At 46.9% G+C, this 16,445-nt stretch overlaps 1 long non-coding RNA gene across 2 annotated transcripts in view; it reads left to right on the forward strand.

Annotated features, from left to right (window-relative positions):
• The first annotated feature begins 2,002 nt into the window (after window positions 1-2,002).
• The window catches only part of LOC124020718, a 31,991-nt gene continuing 17,548 nt past the window's right edge, over window positions 2,003-16,445 (forward strand). Inside the window, exon 1 of one of the 2 annotated variants that reach the window (XR_006836133.1) lies at window positions 2,003-2,334. This is a non-coding gene — a long non-coding RNA (uncharacterized LOC124020718). The remainder of the gene's footprint in view (window positions 2,335-16,445) is intronic. The other variant, XR_006836132.1, reaches the window with a different exon arrangement.

Genomic DNA, 16,445 nt, shown 5'->3' on the forward strand with positions numbered 1-16,445 from the left:
CGTGTTAACTCTGTTAGGTCAAACACCAGGCTCCGAGAGAACGTCTGCTACATCTCTTCACTGTACGTGTTAACTCTGTTAGGTCAAACACCAGGCTCCGAGAGAACGTCTGCTACATCTCTTCACTGTACGTGTTAACTCTGTTAGGTCAAACACCAGGCTCCGAGAGAACGTCTGCTACATCTCTTCACTGTACATGTTAACTCTGTTAGCACATTAACCCTAGCCTGAGTACTTAACGTTCATTACACTCCTTAGAGAACCATTAGCACATTAACCCTAGCCTGGGTACCCGTCTGTTTAACTGTCATTACACTCCTTAGAGAACCATTAGCACATTAACCCTAGCCTGGGTACCCGTCTGTTTAACTGTCATTACACTCCTTAGAGAACCATTAGCACATTAACCCTAGCCTGGGTACCCGTCTGTTTAACTGTCATTACACTCCTTAGAGAACCATTAGCACATTAACCCTAGCCTGGGTACCCGTCTGTTTAACTGTCATTACACTCCTTAGAGAACCATTAGCACATTAACCCTAGCCTGGGTACCCGTCTGTTTAACTGTCATTACACTCCTTAGAGAACCATTAGCACATTAACCCTAGCCTGGGTACCCGTCTGTTTAACTGTCATTACACTCCTTAGAGAACCATTAGCACATTAACCCTAGCCTGGGTACTTAACGTTCATTACACTCCTTAGAGAACCATTAGCACATTAACCCTAGCCTGGGTACCCGTCTGTTTAACTGTCATTACACTCCTTAGAGAACCATTAGCACATTAACCTTAGCCTGGGTACCCGTCTGTTTAACTGTCATTACACTCCTTAGAGAACCATTAACACATTAACCCTAGCCTGGGTACCCTGTCTGTTTAACTGTCATTACACTCCTTAGAGAACCATTAGCACATTAACCCTAGCCTGGGTACCCGTCTGTTTAACTGTCATTACACTCCTTAGAGAACCATTAGCACATTAACCCTAGCCTGGGTACCCGTCTGTTTCACTGTCATTACACTCCTTGGCATGCTATGTTTGGAGTGGAATGTTACCACAAACAGACTGGATATTGGAGAGAGTTGAAAGGCCATGCTTTCTGAGATGATACCATATGTGTGGATCATCATGGGGGTTCGGCCTTTATCTGTCCAATGAGATGATACCATATGTGTGGATCATTGGCCTTTATCTGTCCAATGAGATGATACCATATGTGTGGATCATTGGCCTTTATCTGTCCAATGAGATGATACCATATGTGTGGATCATTGGCCTTTATCTGTCCAATGAGATGATACCATATGTGTGGATCATTGGCCTTTATCTGTCCAATGAGATGATACCATATGTGTGGATCATTGGCCTTTATCTGTCCAATGAGATGATACCATATGTGTGGATCATTATGGGGGTTCGGCCTTTATCTGTCCAATGAGATGTTACCATATGTTTGGATTTTTACATTTTACTAGGCAAGTCAGTTCAGAACAAATACTTACTTTCAATGACGGCCTAGGAACAGTGGGATAACTGCCTGTTCAGGGGCAGAAGGACAGATTTGTACCTTGTCAGCTCGGGGGATTCGATCTTGCAACCTTTCACTAGTCCAACACTCTAATCACTAGGCTACCTGCCGATCATGGGGGCTCTGCCTTTATCTGTCCAATGACATGATCTGAATAGACTCTGCGCCACGGGGTATTGTTGCTATTAGTAGCTGCAGCTTTGGGGCCACAGCTTAATGGTTTCATGACAGTATAGCCCCTTCCCGACAACATCAACCTCCTTTCAACCTGCAATAAAACCCATCTATAAAGTCAAACGTCTCTTCACTTCAATTATCCGCGTTGATGTATACCTCAATGTAAGCCAACGTGCAATGGTATACGAAAGAAATACAATTTCAGTCTGTAGCTCTACCCAATCAATGCATCTGATGTTTGTTCTATACAGACATGATCATTACGCTTGAGCGTCACGGGGATTTAGGGGTTAAAGAAGGGCATTGCGCGCAGGCTCGTTAAAATGGTGGGAGACGACAGAGGATTCCCTCGCTCTGTTCCGAGCTGTTACACTAACATGCTTGTTGCTGACGCTGAGCCTTTCTAAAAGTTAACAGCTGGTTACGTAACGCCCGGCACTAAGAGCTCGGATCTCCACTCGGTCCCGTCCGCGCTCCGCTCCGCTCCGCGTCGTGTTGTTCACTCTTGGCTTTGTTATTACCAGTCCAAAGTCCAACAGACAGACAGCTCACACACAACAGGACAAGGAGACCGACCACTCCGTTGCACCAACTTTTATTCCCCCCTACAAACTTTACGCCAAACCGTAAGTAATTATACCAGGCAAACTTTGCGCATTGGTATTACACAATATGATTTGTAGTTTTTTTTGTTGCAAATGGTTTAGCCTACGTTTTTCCTTGGCTTGCAGCGCAATTGTTTTTGGGGGTGACACGCTTGACATTTTGATGAGCCCTTTGGAAGATAAAAAAAAGTGGAATGGGAGTGTATGTAGAATGATGAATTTAAACAGAATTCGGGGGTATATAAACGTTGGAATGGTAAAAACAATGGTCCTGTGTTTTCATCAGTTACTGCTGATGTGGCGTGTGTGGAACTGTTGGTTGAACACCAGGACTCAAACACTAACGTCTGTAATTGAGACCAGTCGTATCCCAGGCATTAGAACTTTCCAACCATAACGTTTGTTCTCCTGATGATGTGGATACATTTGTAGTGAACTTATATGCGGAATCATTGTTGATGCATCATGATCTAAATATACACACTTTGTTGTTCAACATTGCAACGTTTCTTGTAGTGTTTTATAGATATATATATATATATATGAGAGGTGTTTAAAAAAAAATCTCAAATTGAATATGGACGTCTGAAACATGCCTTTTTCCGTCTCTGACAGACTAAGGGTTTATCTTATTGTTATGAAAAAAATAACGCATCTGTTCTGGTTTTTCTTCTTCCATTAGCTGGTCTAGAATGTTCCCCCACGTTGGTATGAGTTCCATTCCTTCCTGTTGTATTTGATATTGTGTCTAAACGTTCAAACTAAAACGGAGGGTTAAACAGTGTGGAATCCTTCCATCCACTGACCTCCACACTGTTCTATAGTGTAGATGATACTTCCGACACGTGGAACATACTGCCAAGTACTTCTCCACGCAGCATTCATCGTTTTTTGGCCAGGGGCCCGTGTATATTATATTATCTCAAGGCTGATCTCACATCTGTTTTGTCTTATCGTTGTAATGGATAATATTACATGGACAGAGGGCTCCTGATCCTAGATCAGCGCTCCTGTTTTGAACACGGGCCCCAGAACAGAGGTTGTTTAGGAACGTGTTTCTACCAGACCAATGATGGCTAAAGCAGAGGCTGTGTGTTCAAAACCGTCTCCCTGCTGGATAGAGTTTTGGTCTGTGTCCCATACGGCATCCTATTCCCTACATAGTACACTACTAGTACTACCTATTCCCTACATAGTACACTACTAGTACTACCTATTCCCTACATAGTACACTACTAGTACTACCTATTCCCTACATAGTACACTACTGTTGACCAGTCCTCGTAGGGTGCTATATACAGGATAGTTTGCCATTTGGGACTCAACTCAGTAGCAGGTCAGGGGAAGCAGGGAAGACCTTCAGGGCAGCATCAGACTAGTGTGTGTGTTTACAGTAGCTGTTCTAACACACTCAGATACAGACACACAGAACTCAACCTACATACTGGTAGCACGGTATGTAACTCAACATAACAGACTATGTCTGGTTTCATATCTCCTCTCTATAACAGACTATCAGTCTGGTTTCATATCTCCTCTCTGTAACAGACTATCAGTCTGGTTTCATATCTCCTCCTCTCTGTAACAGACTATCAGTCTGGTTTCATATCTCTCTATTAGATTATCAGTCTGGTTTCATATCTCTCTATTAGATTATCAGTCTGGTTTCATATCTCTCTATTAGATTATCAGTCTTGTTTCATATCTCCTCTCTATAACAGACTGTCAGTCTGGTTTCATATCTCCTCCTCTCTGTAACAGACTAACAGTCTGGTTTCATATCTCTATATTAGATTATCAGTCTGGTTTCATATATCCTCTCTATAACAGACTATCAGTCTGGTTTCATATCTCCTCTCTATAACAGACTATCAGTCTGGTTTCATATCTCCTCTCTATAACAGACTATCAGTCTGGTTTCATATCTCCTCTCTATAACAGACTATCAGTCTGGTTTCATATCTCCTCTCTATAACAGACTATCAGTCTGGTTTCATATCTCCTCTCTATAACAGACTATCAGTCTGGTTTCATATCTCCTCTCTATAACAGACTATCAGTCTGGTTTCATATCTCCTCTCTATAACAGACTATCAGTCTGGTTTCATATCTCCTCTCTATAACAGACTATCAGTCTGGTTTCATGTGTCCTCCTCTCTATAACAGACTATCAGTCTGGTTTCATATCTCCTCTCTGTAACAGACTGTCAGTCTGGTTTCATATCTCCTCTCTGTGTATTTAAATGCAGTTCCACAGGACAATGTCGACATGGGTCATTTTAAATGTGAACGTGGGTCATTTTAAATGTGAACTCAATAGTGTAGGTTTGTTTTATTACAGTTGTTGTATGTAACTCTGTGGCAGAGCTAGCTGTGTGTGTGACTGTTGGGCAGAGCTAGCTGTGTGTGGGACTGGTGGGCAGAGCTAGCTGTGTGTGGGACTGGTGGGCAGAGCTAGCTGTGTGTGGGACTGGTGGGCAGAGCTAGCTGTGTGTGGGACTGGTGGGCAGAGCTAGCTGTGTGTGGGACTGGTGGGCAGAGCTAGCTGTGTGTGGGACTGGTGGGCAGAGCTAGCTGTGTGTGGGACTGGTGGGCAGAGCTAGCTGTGTGTGGGACTGGTGGGCAGAGCTAGCTGTGTGTGGGACTGGTGGGCAGAGCTAGCTGTGTGTGGGACTGGTGGGCAGAGCTAGCTGTGTGTGTGGGACTGGTGGGCAGAGCTAGCTGTGTGTGTGGGACTGGTGGGCAGAGCTAGCTGTGTGTGTGGGACTGGTGGGCAGAGCTAGCTGTGTGTGTGGGACTGGTGGGCAGAGCTAGCTGTGTGTGTGGGACTGGTGGGCAGAGCTAGCTGTGTGTGGGACTGGTGGGCAGAGCTAGCTGTGTGTGTGGGACTGGTGGGCAGAGCTAGCTGTGTGTGTGGGACTGGTGGGCAGAGCTAGCTGTGTGTGGGACTGGTGGGCAGAGCTAGCTGTGTGTGGGACTGTTGGGCAGAGCTAGCTGTGTGTGTGGGACTGGTGGGCAGAGCTAGCTGTGTGTGTGGGACTGGTGGGCAGAGCTAGCTGTGTGTGTGGGACTGGTGGGCAGAGCTAGCTGTGTGTGTGGGACTGGTGGGCAGAGCTAGCTGTGTGTGTGGGACTGGTGGGCAGAGCTAGCTGTGTGTGTGGGACTGGTGGGCAGAGCTAGCTGTGTGTGTGGGACTGGTGGGCAGAGCTAGCTGTGTGTGTGGGACTGGTGGGCAGAGCTAGCTGTGTGTGGGACTGGTGGGCACCCTTAATGGTATCACATTAGTGGGTGGGTGGTGAGTACACCGATGACATAAGTTGGCCAGTCTCCCAGTGTGAACATGCCTCTCTCATCGATGCCAGAGATGACTGGCTGAGACTTTCTTTCACTTTTACTTCAGAGTTGTTGATCTGATCACCTCGCTGGACTTTGTGGGGTTTTTCCCCTCTGTGTTTTAGAGATGGAGGGAAAGATGTGGCCAACATGGATGTTACTGGCCCTTAAGATCTGTTCACACACCCAGAATAAATAGAAATGAATGTCTTTTTTTAGTTAGCTGTTAAGTTGATCGTGAATTGAATGGGATCGTTGTACTACGAGTGGGCAATTCCACGCTAACCAAATTACGCTTGGACTTTTAAAAAAAACTTTAAAATATATGCCAAACGCAAACTTTTTATTTGAACGTTTATCAAACCATACAAGTCTCGGCACAAGGACTACGTTGAACAAGTTCTCGCTGGTAAATGTAGCAAAAACTAACTTAGTGGAAGAACTGTGCAGATGTAGACTTTGGTAACAGAATTACAGTCAAATCTCCCTCTGGGTGTCATGATCACGTTCACTCAAACACCCGGTTTTTAAATATCTGCTCTGAATCTAAGATTCAAACGTTTTCTCAAACACCCGGTTTTTAAATATCTGCTCTGAACTAAGATTCAAAAATGTCTGAAGAGAGAACTGTCTGTCAGCTATGACATGGTGCCTTGAGTTTGAAAATATCTATATATTGTTTTGGTGGTTATTAAACTACAGTACATGGACTACAGTACATGGACTACAGTACATGGACTACAGTACATGGACTACAGCACATGGACTACAGCACATGGACTACAGCACATGGACTACAGCACATGGACTACAGCACATGGACTACAGCACATGGACTACAGCACATGGACTACAGCACATGGACTACAGCACATGGACTACAGCACATGGACTACAGCACATGGACTACAGCACATGGACTACAGCACATGGACTACAGCACATGGACTACAGCACATGGACTACAGCACATGGACTACAGCACATGGACTACAGCACATGGACTACAGCACATGGACTACAGCACTATGACTACAGCACTATGACTACAGCACTATGACTACAGCACTATGACTACAGCACTATGACTACAGCACTATGACTACAGCACTATGACTACAGCACTATGACTACAGCACTATGACTACAGCACTATGACTACAGCACTATGACTACAGCCCATCCCCGGCTGCTCTACCAGTGGGGGCGGGCCCACCAATCACCGGCTGTTCTACCAGTGGGGGCGGGCCCACCAATCACCGGCTGCTCTACCAGTGGGGGCGGGCCCACCCATCACCGGCTGCTCTACCAGTGGGGGCGGGCCCACCCATCACCGGCTGCTCTACCAGTGGGGGCGGGCCCACCAATCACCGGCTGTTCTACCAGTGGGGGCGGGCCCACCAATCACCGGCTGTTCTACCAGTGGGGGCGGGCCCACCAATCACCGGCTGCTCTACCAGTGGGGGCGGGCCCACCCATCACCGGCTGTTCTACCAGTGGGGGCGGGCCCACCCATCCCCGGCTGCTCTACCAGTGGGGGCGGGCCCACCCATCCCCGGCTGCTCTACCAGTGGGGGCGAGCCCACCCATCCCCGGCTGCTCTACCAGTGGGGGCGGGCCCACCCATCCCCGGCTGCTCTACCAGTGGGGGCGGGCCCACCCATCACCGGCTGCTCTACCAGTGGGGGCGGGCCCACCCATCACCGGCTGCTCTACCAGTGGGGGCGGGCCCACCCATCACCGGCTGCTCTACCAATGGGACGATGTCTGTAGTGGTTCCACCCAACCGGTTGCTTCTTTATTCAAAAGGACATCATTGAATCAGATTAACTCCTCAAATTCAACCGATGAGCTCTCAAACGTTGACTCTAAATAGTCCCTAATCCTTACAGCCTCAGTAGAGAACACTGCACCCCTGTAACTACTAGACTCTATAGTCTGAACCATGTGTTTCTCCTCTTTTTACATGTTCCTGGTAGTTGGGGGGTGACTATGTGAGAAGATGAGGGGGGGGTTGGGGTTTAGGGGGCCAAGCGTGAGACTTCTTTATCAGCAGGAGCCTCCCTCAATCAGACAAACACCCTCCCCATCATCCTACCCCCCCTTTTCCCCGGTCTGTTGTCATGGGAACGTCACAGAAGGAGTCTTTCAATGAAGTGAGGTTCATTAAAAGTGAACCAGGTTCAAACTGGTTCAGTTACCATCAGTGGAGTTCAGGGGTGTAACCTAAACGGCACACTATTCCCTTTATAGTCCACTACTTTTAACCAGAGCCCTATGGCCAGGGTGCCATTATATATTACACTACTTTTAACCAGAGCCCTATGTATGGCCAGGGTGTCATTATATATTACACTACTTTTAACCAGAGCCCTATGGCCAGGGTGCCATTATATATTACACTACTTTTAACCAGAGCCCTATGTATGGCCAGGGTGTCATTATATATTACACTACTTTTAACCAGAGCCCTATGTATGGCCAGGGTGCCATTATATATTACACTACTTTTAACCAGAGCTCTATGGCCAGGGTGTCATTATATATTACACTACTTTTAACCAGAGCCCTATGGCCAGGGTGCCATTATATATTACACTACTTTTAACCAGAGCCCTATGTATGGCCAGGGTGCCATATGGGACTCAGCTCATGACTGTTGGGGCTCAAGCTGCTGACAAGTCCAGGCAGCACCCATCACTGTTGACACCTCTAACCCCCCCTCTCTCACCCCCTTTCTGATCCCCACCCTACAATCACCTTGTTTCTCTGGTCCTCCCAGCTCAGTTACCTCAACCCCCTTGTTTCTCTGGTCCTCCCAGCTCAGTTACCTCAACCCCCTTGTTTCTCTGACCCTCCCAGCCCAGTTACCTCAACCCCCTTGTTTCTCTGGTCCTCCCAGCCCAGTTACATCAACCCCCTTGTTTCTCTGGCCCTCCCAGCCCAGTTACATCAACCCCCTTGTTTCCCTGGTCCTCCCAGCCCAGTTACACCAACCCCCTTGTTTCTCTGGTCCTCCCAACCCAGTTACATCAACCCCCTTGTTTCTCTGGCCCTCCCAGCCCAGTTACCTCAATCCCCTTGTTTCTCTGGTCCTCCCAGCTCAGTTACCTCAATCCCCTTGTTTCTCTGGCCCTCCCAGCCCAGTTACATCAACCCCCTTGTTTCTCTGGTCCTCCCAGCCCAGTTACATCAACCCCCTTGTTTCTCTGGTCCTCCCAACCCAGTTACATCAACCCCCTTGTTTCTCTGGTCCTCCCAACCCAGTTACATCAACCCCTTGTTTCTCTGGTCCTCCCAGCCCAGTTACATCAACCCCCTTGTTTCTCTGGTCCTCCCAGCCCAGTTACATCAACCCCTTGTTTCTCTGGTCCTCCCAGCCCATACATCAACCCCCTTGTTTCTCTGGCCCTCCCAGCCCAGTTACATCAACCCCCTTGTTTCTCTGGTCCTCCCAGGCCAGATACCTCAACCAGGCAGGGATAGTTTTACACCTGTTAAACCCCTTTAAAAACAGCCTCCGATCACTTGGTCATAACTAACCATTGTTCTGGTGAGAAAGGGACATCTTTCATATCGGTCTGCTGTTGTAGTGAAGAGGCCTGTGTCCCAACTGATGCCATATTCCCTATGTAGTGCACTACTTTTGAACAGAGCCCTATGCGCCCCGGTCCATAGTAGCGCGGTACATAGGGAATAGGGTGTTATCTGGGAGACTCAGTTTGAATGTACGGCTGGAGTGGAGTGGTCCTCTTCTCCTCTCCGTGTTGAGTTTCTCCTTTTGTTCAGGGATCAGTGGCTGAAAGCTGCCTTTGTTTTGGTGGCCAACTCAAAGCGGGGCCCTGTCCTGTCTGTCTCTCTGTCTAGAGGATGGTTGCTGGAGGATGTTGGCTATGGTGTGTGTGTGAGATGTAGAAGAGGGGGGGCCAGTGAGTGCACGGGTTTTGTTAAGGAGGGCAGGTGTTAAGGACGTGATGTGTGGGTTTGGAGAAAGGTTTGTGTGTGTTTTGCGCATGTGTGTAGTCTTAACTAGAGACTGGCTAGACCAGCTGAATGCTGATGAAACTTAACCTTGCCCTGCTTGGAGAACAGGCTTGTTCAAGTGGACGACCGCTCCATTAAAACTGTGTGTGGGTGTGTGTGATTTGTCTTCTAACAGGGGAAGCCTGTATTCTAGCTTCATTATCAAGCCATTAGGATGATGTGTGATGACAGCCTGTAGGATGGGAGTGACTAATGAGACTGGTGTTAAAACAAGTCCACACTCAGCCTTGACTTAACACATGAGAAGAAGGTTTGTCACAATCCCAGTGTGACCCTACTACTAGACCAGACTTTCTTTGGTCAACAAAATAAAACGTAAAGCAGATTAAACACTTAGGTCTTTTTTTTAAATGTAAAAATGACTATGTAAAATATTGTGACTCTGTAAGAAACATGAGGCTGTTTACCGTCCAACGCTGGGAGTGTTTACCGTCCAACGCTGGGAGTGTTTACCGTCCAACGCTGGGAGTGTTTACCGTCAACGCTGGGAGTGTTTACCGTCCAACGCTGGGAGTGTTTACCGTCCAACGCTGGGAGTGTTTACCGTCCAACGCTGGGAGTGTTTACCGTCCAACGCTGGGAGTGTTTACCGTCCAACGCTCAACGCTGGGAGTGTTTACCGTCCAAGTGTTTTCCAACGCTGGGGTGTTTGCCGTCCAACGCTGGGGTGTTTACCGTCCAACGCTGGGAGTGTTTACAACGCTCCAACGCTGGGAGTGTTTACCGTCCAACGCTGGGAGTGTTTACCGTCCAACGCTGGGAGTGTTTACCGTCCAACGCTGGGAGTGTTTACCGTCCAACGCTGGGAGTGTTTACCGTCCAACGCTGGGAGTGTTTACCGTCCAACGCTGGGAGTGTTTACCGTCCAACGCTGGGAGTGTTTACCGTCCAACGCTGGGAGTGTTTACCGTCCAACGCTGGGAGTGTTTACCGTCCAACGCTGGGAGTGGTCCAACGCTGGGAGTGTTTACCGTCCAACGCTGGGAGTGTTTTACCGTCCAACGCTGGGAGTGTTTACCGTCCAACGCTGGGAGTGTTTACCGTCCAACGCTGGGAGTGTTTTCCAACGCTGGGAGTGTTTACCGTCCAACGCTGGGAGTGGGTCCAAGTGTTTACCGTCCAACGCTGGGAGTGTTTACCGTCCAACGCTGGGAGTGTTTACCGTCCAACGCTGGGAGTGTTTACCGTCCAACGCTGGGAGTGTTTACCGTCCAACGCTGGGAGTGTTTACAACGCTGGGAGTGTCCAACGCTGGGAGTGTTTACCGTCCAACGCTGGGAGTGTTTACCGTCCAACGCTGGGAGTGTTTACCGTCCAACGCTGGGAGTGTTTACCGTCCAACGCTGGGAGTGTTTACCGTCCAACGCTGGGAGTGTTTACGCTGGAGTGTCCAACGCTGGGAGTGTTTACCGTCCAACGCTGGGAGTGTTTCGTCAACGCTGGGAGTGTTTACCGTCCACGCTGGGAGTGTTTACCGTCCAACGCTGGGAGTGTTTACCGTCCAACGCTGGGAGTGTTTACCGTCAACGCTGGGAGTGTTTACCGTCCAACGCTGGGAGTGTTTCCAACGCTGGGAGTGTTTACCGTCCAACGCTGGGAGTGTTTACCGTCCAACGCTGGGAGTGTTTACCGTCCAACGCTGGGAGTGTTTACCGTCCAACGCTGGGAGTGTTTACCGTCCAACGCTGGGAGTGTTTACCGTCCAACGCTGGGAGTGTTTACCGTCCAACGCTGGGAGTGTTTACCGTCCAACGCCGTCCAACGCTGGGAGTGTTTACCGTCAACGCTGGGAGTGTTTACCGTCCAACGCTGGGAGTGTTTACCGTCCAACGCTGGGAGTGTTTACCGTCCAACGCTGGGAGTGTTTACCTGGGAGTGTTTCCAACGCTGGGAGTGTTTACCGTCCAACGCTGGGAGTGTTTTCAACGCTGGGAGTGTTTACCGTCCAACGCTGGGAGTGTTTACCGTCCAACGCTGGGAGTGTTTACCGTCCAACGCTGGGAGTGTTTACCGTCCAACGCTGGGAGTGTTTCCTTACTTTCTTACTTCCTGATATCAAGATACTGGAAGAGTGAAAACTCCTACAGCACTGATTTGTCAAATTTAAACATTTGTTTTGCCTACTTGTTGGCTACTAATAAACACAACATTAAATACAGTTTAAGTCGGAAGATTTCATACACTTAAACATTTAACTCGTTTTTCAACCACTCCACTCCTCCATTTCTTGTTAACAAACTATAGTTTTGGCGAGTCCGTTGGGACATCTACTTTGTGCATGGCACAAGTCATATTTCCAACAATTGTTTACAGATTATTTCACATATAATTCACTGTATCACATTTCTAGTGGGTCAGAAGTTTACATACACTAAGTTGACTGTGCCTTTAAACAGCTTGGAAGATTCCAGAAAATGATGTCATGATTTTAGAAGCTTCTGATAGGCTAATTGACATCATTTGAGTCAATTGGAGGTGTACCTGTGGATGTGTTTCAAGGCCAACTTTCAAACTCAGTGCCTCTTTTGCTTGATATCATGGGAAAATCAAAAGAAATCAGCCAAGACCTCAGAAAGAAAATTGTAGACCTCCACAAGTCTGGTTCATCCTTGGGAGCAATCTTCAAACACCTGAAGGTACCACGTTCATCTGTACAAACAATAGTACGCAAGTATAAACACCATGGGACCACGCAGCCGTCATACCACTCAGGAAGGAGACTCATTCTGTCTCCTAGAGATGAACGTACTTTGGTGCAAAATCAATTCCAGAACAACAGCAAGTGAAGATGCTGGAGGAAACCGGTACAAAAGTATCTATATCCACAGTAAATCGAGTCCTATATCAACATAACCCGAAAAGCCGCTCAACAAGGAAGAAGCCTCTGCTCCAAAACCGTCATAAAAAAGCGAGACTACGGTTTGCAACTGTACATGTGGACAAAGATCGTACATTTTGGAGAAATGTCCTCTAGTCTGATCAAACAAAAATAGAACTGTTTGACCATCAAGACCATCGTTATGTTTGGAGGAAAAAGGGGGATGCTTGCAAGCCGAAGAACACCATCCCAACCGTGAAGCACGGGGCTGGCAGCATCATGTTGTGGGGGTGCTTTGCTGCAGGAGGCACTGGTGCACTTCACAAAATAGATGGCTACATGAGGAAGGAAAATTATGTGGATATATTGAAGCAACATCTCAAGTCATCAGTCAGGAAGTTAAAGCTTGGTCGCAAATGGGTCTTACAAAAGGACAATGACCCCAAGCATACTTCCAAAGTTGTGACAAAATGGCTTAAGGAAAACAACATCAAGGTATTGGAGAGGCCATCACAAAGACCTGACCTCAATCCTATAGAACATTTTTGGGCAGAACTGAAAAAGCGTGGGCGAGCAAGGAGGCCTTCAAACCTGACTCGGTTACACCAGCTCTGTCAGGAGGAATGGGCTAAAATTCACCCAACTTATTGTGGGAAGCTTGTGGAAGGCTACCTGAAACGTTTGACCCAAGTTAAACAATTTAAAGGCAATGCTACCAAATACTCATTGAGTGTATGTAAACTTCTGACCCACTGGGAATGTGATGAAAGAAAGAAACGCTGAAGTAAATCATTCTTTACTATTATTCTGACATTTCACATTCTTAAAATAAAGTGGTGATTCTAACTGACCTAAGACAGGGAATATTTACTCTGATTAAATGTCAGGAATTGTGAAACTGGGTTTAAAATATATTTGGCTAGGTTGTATGTAAAACTTCCGACTTCAACTGTATACACACATCTAACAAGTAGGCCAAATATGACAGGGTGACTCCAGGCCGGGTGACTCCAGGCCGGGTGACTCCAGACAGATATGTAAACGACATATCAGTGTGGATGACGGATCACCACCTCAAGCTGAACTTCGGCAAGACGGAGCTGCTCTTCCTCCCGGGGAAGGACTGCCCGTTCCATGATCTCGCCATCACGGTTGACAACTCCATTGTGTCCTCCTCCCAGAGCGCTAAGAACCTTGGCGTGATCCTGGACAACAAACTGTCGTTCTCAACTAACATCAAGGCGGTGGCCCGTTCCTGTAGGTTCATGCTCTACAACATCCGCAGAGTACGACCCTGCCTCACACAGGAAGCGGCGCAGGTCCTAATCCAGGCACTTGTCATCTCCCGTCTGGATTACTGCAACTCGCTGTTGGCTGGGCTCCCTGCCTGTGCCATTAAACCCCTACAACTCATCCAGAACGCCGCAGCCCGTCTAGTGTTCAACCTTCCCAAGTTCTCTCACGTCACCCCGCTCCTCCGCTCTCTCCACTGGCTTCCAGTTGAAGCTCGCAGCCGCTACAAGACCATGGTGCTTGCCTACGGAGCTGTGAGGGGAACGGCACCTCAGTACCTCCAGGCTCTGATCAGGCCCTACACCCAAATAAGGGCACTGCGTTCATCCACCTCTGGCCTGCTCGCCTCCCTACCACTGAGGAAGTACAGTTCCCGCTCAGCTCAGTCAAAACTGTTCGCTGCTCTGGCTCCCCAATGGTGGAACAAACTCCCTCACGACGCCAGGACAGCGGAGTCAATCACCACCTTCCGGAGACACCTGAAACCCCACCTCTTTAAGGAATACCTAGGATAGGATAAAGTAAGCCTTCTCACCCCCCCTTCCCCCCTTAAAATATTTAGATGCACTATTGTAAAGTGGTTGTTCCACTGGATGTCATAAGGTGAATGCACCAATTTGTAAGTCGCTCTGGATAAGAGCGTCTGCTAAATGACTTAAATGTAAACGTCTGACTTCGATTGTATATAGCCATTCCAGAGAGGGCATGTTTTTCCCAGAAACCCCTAGACTAAATGGTCTTGTCCTGCACGGTTCTAACCAGCTCATGGGTGTGAAAGGAGTGTGTCTAAGTTGTGCACGGGACGTGTGTGTCAGAATGAGCGCTAATGTCACCCTGCAGACACAACAAATGTCACAAGTTATCTTATCTTTGTACATTTCACCTTTTTAACACACAAACAGAAGCACATTCTTTCATTATCTCTCTGTAGGTGCTCCAGATACAGCATCTCACAGAATGTCCTTACTTCCTCCTAGTTTTAGTTACTATGTTACCAGGAGAGAGAGAGAGACTAACATCTCATAGAATGTCCTTACTTCCTCCTAGTTTTAGTTGCTATGTTACAAGGAGAGAGAGAGACTAACATCTCATAGAATGTCCTTACTTCCTCCTAGTTTTAGTTACTATGTTACCAGGAGAGAGAGAGACTAACATCTCATAGAATGTCCTTACTTCCTCCTAGTTTTAGTTGCTATGTTACCAGGAGAGAGAGAGAGACTAACATCTCATAGAATGTCCTTACTTCCTCCTAGTTTTAGTTACTATGTTACCAGGAGAGAGAGAGAGACTAACATCTCATAGAATGTCCTTACTTCCTCCTAGTTTTAGTTACTATGTTACCAGGAGAGAGAGAGAGACTAACATCTCATAGAATGTCCTTACTTCCTCCTAGTTTTAGTTACTATGTTACCAGGAGAGAGAGAGAGACTAACATCTCACAGAATGTCCTTACTTCCTCCTAGTTTTAGTTACTATGTTACCAGGAGAGAGAGAGAGACTAACATCTCATAGAATGTCCTTACTTCCTCCTAGTTTTAGTTGCTATGTTACCAGGGGGGAGAGAGACTAACATCTCATAGAATGTCCTTACTTCCTCCTAGTTTTAGTTGCTATGTTACAAGGAGAGAGAGAGACTAACATCTCATAGAATGTCCTTACTTCCTCCTAGTTTTAGTTACTATGTTACCAGGAGAGAGAGAGAGACTAACATCTCATAGAATGTCCTTACTTCCTCCTAGTTTTAGTTACTATGTTACCAGGGGGGAGAGAGAGACTAACATGTCATAGAATGTCCTTACTTCCTCCTAGTTTTAGTTACTATGTTACAAGGAGAGAGAGAGACTAACATCTCATAGAATGTCCTTACTTCCTCCTAGTTTTAGTTACTATGTTACCAGGAGAGAGAGAGAGACTAACATCTCATAGAATGTCCTTACTTCCTCCTAGTTTTAGTTACTATGTTACCAGGAGAGAGAGAGAGACTAACATCTCATAGAATGTCCTTACTTCCTCCTAGTTTTAGTTACTATGTTACCAGGAGAGAGAGAGACTAACATCTCATAGAATGTCCTTACTTCCTCCTAGTTTTAGTTACTATGTTACCAGGAGAGAGAGAGACTAACATCTCATAGAATGTCCTTACTTCCTCCTAGTTTTAGTTACTATGTTACCAGGAGAGAGAGAGAGAGACTAACATCTCATAGAATGTCCTTACTTCCTCCTAGTTTTAGTTGCTATGTTACCAGGAGAGAGAGAGACTAACATCTCATAGAATGTCCTTACTTCCTCCTAGTTTTAGTTACTATGTTACCAGGAGAGAGAGAGACTAACATCTCATAGAATGTCCTTACTTCCTCCTAGTTTTAGTTACTATGTTACCAGGAGAGAGAGAGAGACTAACATCTCATAGAATGTCCTTACTTCCTCCTAGTTTTAGTTACTATGTTACCAGGAGAGAGAGAGAGACTAACATCTCATAGAATGTCCTTACTTCCTCCTAGTTTTAGTTACTATGTTACCAGGAGAGAGACTAACATCTCATAGAATGTCCTTACTTCCTCCTAGTTTTAGTTACTATGTTACCAGGAGAGAGACTAACATCTCATAGAATGTCCTTACTTCCTCCTAGTTTTAGTTGCTATGT

Source organism: Oncorhynchus gorbuscha, unplaced genomic scaffold (assembly GCF_021184085.1).
Source record: "Oncorhynchus gorbuscha isolate QuinsamMale2020 ecotype Even-year unplaced genomic scaffold, OgorEven_v1.0 Un_scaffold_887, whole genome shotgun sequence".
NCBI lineage: Eukaryota > Metazoa > Chordata > Actinopteri > Salmoniformes > Salmonidae > Oncorhynchus > Oncorhynchus gorbuscha.